The 4689-nt window shown below is 56.3% G+C and overlaps 1 pseudogene; it reads right to left on the bottom strand.

Moving 5' to 3' along the window:
* Positions 1 to 275: 275 nt before the first annotated feature.
* LOC149328595 (heat shock protein 68-like) lies at positions 276 to 2144 on the bottom strand (annotated as a pseudogene).
* Between the last annotated feature and the right edge of the window lie 2545 nt (positions 2145 to 4689).

Here is a 4689-nt window from a genome sequence, read left to right as displayed (position 1 = left end):
CTCGCTGTTCCTTTGCTCCTGGCGTGCGCTAGTGCCACGAAGTCTGCTGCTGCACCCAGCACGCAACGCATTTCAAAAGTTTGGCGTCAAGGTGAACTTGCCACCCATTGCCAAACCAGTTGCGCACAAGACAGGTTTAATAAAAAGCGTCCCTCTAATGCAGCGTCTCAGTAAACAGCCGCTAGAGTAGAAAAAATAGTTTACATGACTATGTGGGTATGGGCAATAAATTAACATGAAGGGCGAATGACTAGCTTGCTATCAGAGTCTGCGGCTCAGTCCACTTCTTCGACGGTGGGTCCCGAATGGTGTGGAGCTGCCGACACATGCTTGGGTCCCTGCTGCTGCTGGTAAAGCTTGCTCATGACAGGCATGCAGGCCTGCTGCAGCTCCTTGAGCTGGTGCCGTACTCCTCCTTCTCGGCCAGGCTGTTGGCGTCAATCCAGGAGAAGGTGTCCCGGCACTTGAACAGCACGGACTCCCTGTCGGAGGAAGGGAGCCTGTCCACGGCTTCTTCGGCGGCCTGCTTGACCCCGTAGACGTAAGATTCGAGGGAGTTGCGAGCGGCCACCCTCTGGCGCTGTGCGTCGTCCTCCTGCTTGAACCTCTCGGCCTCGGCGAGCATCCTCCTGATGTCTTGCTTGGAAATGCGGCCCTTGTCGTTGGTGATGCGGATGCTCTCCTGTTTGCCCGTGCTCGTGTCCCGGGCCGACGCCTGCAGGATGCCGTTGGCGTCCAGGTCGAAGGTCACCTCGATCTGGGGCACGCCGCGGGGCGCCGGCGTGATGCCTTTGAGGTTGAACGTGCCCAGCAGGTGGTTGTCCTTGGTCAGGGCGCGCTCTCCTTCGTACACCTGGATGGTGACCGCGGGCTGGTTGCCTGCGTACGTGGTGAACGTCTGCGATGTCTTGCAAGGGATGCGCGAGTTGCGCTCCACGATGCGCGTCATCATTCCGCCCGCAGTCTCGATGCCCAGCGGCAGCGGCGCCACGTCCACCAGCAGCACGTCGCGGCTCCGTAGGCCACGGCCTCGTCAGGGTTGATGCCCGTGGACAGCTCCTTGCCGTTGAAAAAGTCTCGCAGCAGCTTCTGCACCTTGGGAATGCGCGTTGAGCCGCCCACGAGCACCACGTAGTAGATCTGGGACTTGTCCATCTTGGCATCGCGCAGGGCGCGTTCCACGGGCTCGAGTGTGCTGCGGAACAGGTCCATGCAGAGCTCCTCGAAGCGGGCGCGGGTAATCTTGCTGTAGAAGTCGATGCCTTCGAACAGGGCGTCGATCTCGATGCTCGCCTCGGCCCAGCTGGACAGGGTTCGCTTGGCACGCTCGCAGGCCGTACGCAGTCTCCTCACTGCCCTCGGGTTGACCCGCAGGTGTTTGCGGTGCTTGCTCTTAAACTCCTGCACGAAGTGCTCTACCATTCAGTTGTCGAAGTCCTCGCCTCCCAAGTGGGTGTCTCCGGCCGTTGAGCGCACTTCGAACATGGAGCCTTCGTCGATGGTCAGCATGGAGACGTCGAAGGTGCCGCCTCCAGGTCGAAGATGAGGACGTCCTCGCCGCGCAGGTTCTTGTTCAGCCCGTAGGCCAGAGCGGCGGCAGTCGGTTCGTTGAGGATGCGCAACACTTTGAGACCGGCGATGGCTCCGGCGTCCTTGGTAGCCCGGCTCTGTGAGTCGTTGAAGTAGGCTGGCACCGTGATGACGGCGTCGCTCACTTTCTTCCCAAGGGAAGCCTCTGCCGTCTACTTCATCTTGCTCAGAATCATGCCGCTGATCTCTTCCGGGTTGAAGTGTTTCCGCTCGCCCTTGAAATCGACGCTGATCTTGTGTTTGCCTCCGTCATTCTCCACCTTGAAGGGCCAGTGCCGGAGGTCGTCCTGGATCTTAGGGTCGTAGTAGCGGCGTCCGATCAGCCTTTTGGCATCGAACACCGTGTTCTCCGGGTTCATGGCCGCCAGTGCCTTCGCTGCATCGCCAATCAGCCGCACCGTGTGCGTGAAGGCCACGTAGCTTGGCGTCGCCCGGTTGCCCTGGTCGTTGGCGATGATCTCGACGCTGCCGTGCTGGAAGACACCTATGCACGAGTACGTGGTGCCCAGGTCGGTGCCGATTGCCGGCACGTCTGCCTTTGTTCGGCTAGGCATGGTGAATGTGTTGTTGTGAAAGTTGCGTTCCGTTCAGAACACTCGATCGCTTTATGCAGTCAGTAAAATCTGGCAAACGGCTGCGCGGGGCGGCGTTTATACCATTCGCGCGCTTTTCTAGAAATGCCCAGAAATTTCGCGAGCGGCGCCAACCAATCGAAGCAAAGTGGTTCAATGACGTCACGCAAGCTGTTCTGCTACGGTGGCTAGAGGGGTAGTTCTGTGATTGGTCTGCGGGTACTGCGGTGTTAAGAAAGCTACAGAAAGGTCTCGCGTCGTCTGCTTTCGGCTTACGAAGAGCAAAAAAAAATGAACTGCGATGCGGCGATGCTAGGCTCCGTCCGCTTTCTTCTCAGCTATATTGTGCCCTTATTGCACTGTCAAAGTGAAGAAACTACGCGGACACTAAAGTCTGTGTGCACTAAATAGCCCACTAAATATTCTTGGAATTCCTGATTTCTTGGATTTCAAGGCCTTCACAGCCATTCGTAGCCATATCCGCCCAAGAGCACGCTTGATCATTCGAGAATTTGCGGGCTCAAAACAAGCGACCTCGAGGAAGATGGCTGCGCCCACTCGAGCCATGAAGTTTCGATTGTAGTTATTTTTGTGTACTCGTCGGTTTGTCGAACAGAGATTTGGACTGCTGTTTATTGCAAGGCTCCTGAAGTCATATTTTATTTCAAAGGTATGATCGTAATGAGTACGTTTAAGTACAGAAGAGCAAGTTGCTGGGCTAGTTGGTGCTGTTGCATCGTGGTGGAGCAGCGCAAAGGACGGGACACAAGAAACAAGGAAGGACGTACACAGTTGATAGTCAGCGCCTGTGTACGTCCTTCCTTGTTTCTTGTGTCCCGTCCTTTGCGCTGCTCCACCACGACGTTTAAGTAGCCATTGCTCGATACCAATTTGTTCCAGCTTCTCGCCTGGCGACGCGATGAGCCAAGCTCAGCAGTTAGTATTTTACCTTTCCTTGCTCCCACTCGAGCTAAAGCCCTAACCCAGGGGACTTCGTGCAATGTTTTTGACCAGATCGCCTCTCTATATCTCCGGCTCCCTCTTGCAAATTCTTACCCTAATTACTCGGGCGGACCTAACCCCGATGAGGGCCACCCGTTCACATTCCAGGAGCTCGAAACGGCTGTGGCTGCTAATACTGGCTGCTCGGCTCCCGGTGAGGGCGCCATTACATGCACTGCACTTTGTAACCTTACTGACCGCGCCGAAGAATTCCTCCGTCAGACGCTGTATGAGGCCTGGGACAGCGGCTGCCTGCCGAGCTCCTGGGCCTCCTCCCTCATTTCTATGATTCCAAAGCCGGGCAAACCTCCCTCCCTCTCTAACCTCCGCCCAATCTCTCGGACGTCGTGCGTTGCTAAGAACCTTGAGCGAATGGTATTCACTGGCCTCTAATTTTCTTGAGGCGAGGGAGTACTTCCGCGGTTCTCTTATATGCCTCCGATGCCGCGTCTGCGCATTGGACGTGTTTCTGACTCTCCAACACCTTTCTCTCAGCTACCCCTCCGAAATTCACGCATTTGTGACCGTCGATGATCCGCAAGGCCTTCGCGGGTGTGTGCCGCGGCCACGTCTTGTCTCAACTCGCCTCCGTGGCCTCTGGCTTCCACATGTAGTCTTTTGCCCGCAGACTGCCATCTGTCCAGCCCCACCACCTCACCTGTGGCACTCCTCAAGGTGATGTTCTCTCCCCTACCCTTTTCAATCTCGCTATGAGTCCTGTCGCCTCCCAGTTACCCGAAATTCCCGACCTGCACTGCATCATTTACGTCAGTGACATCACTCTCTGATATTCGTCTGGCTCTCCCTGTCACGTACAGAACACCTTGCAACGTCGAATAGACCTCACCGACTCCTTTCTCACCAACGCTGGCCTCTCCTGCTCCGTTGAAATCCAAGCTGCTCCCTCTCAACCACTCCTCATACCAGCGCTCGCATCAGTCTCTCTCCATCTTTCTGGTTCGCCCATTCCTGTCGTCACGGAGTGTAGAGTTCTTGGCTTCTCTTTGCATGCGACCAAGAACGTGCAAGCCCTCCTCCACGCTTTGACCACCTGCCATTCTGTAACTTACCTCCTGCGGTGCGTGGAGGCTCATGCATGCCGCGTTGCCCACGTGCTTGCCCTCAACAAGGTCTTGTACTTTGCACCCTACGTTTACTTCAATCAGACTCAACTTAACGCTCTTGAGACTGCCCTTGTGGGCCTCTGCAAGCAGCTCTCAACCTCCCTGTCACCACCTCCACTGCTGAGCTCTTTGACACAGGCCTCCTCTGTCCTCTCCGTTCACTTCTCACTCTGCATCAGGACTCACGGCCTGCCCTGGTTTCTCTTACTCGTCAGAGTCAGTGGTTATTGGCTCAGGCCAGTAACCACTCTGGCTATTGGCCTGAGCCAATAACCACTCTCTTGTTCCAATTTCCACCCTTACCTCTCCTGTCTCCACCCCGGCTCACAGTCTTCGTATTCTCTCCTTCCCGGCCAACTTGTCCCGCACGCCAGCCGTCGCCATGCGGCACCATTTCCCTC

This window comes from Amblyomma mixtum, chromosome 9 (genome assembly GCF_055824585.1).
Source record: "Amblyomma mixtum isolate Tamu chromosome 9, ASM5582458v1, whole genome shotgun sequence".
In the NCBI taxonomy this organism is placed as follows: Eukaryota; Metazoa; Arthropoda; class Arachnida; order Ixodida; family Ixodidae; genus Amblyomma; species Amblyomma mixtum.
The sequence above is the reverse complement of the archived record's forward strand: the minus strand, read 5'-3'. Positions and strand labels throughout refer to the sequence as shown.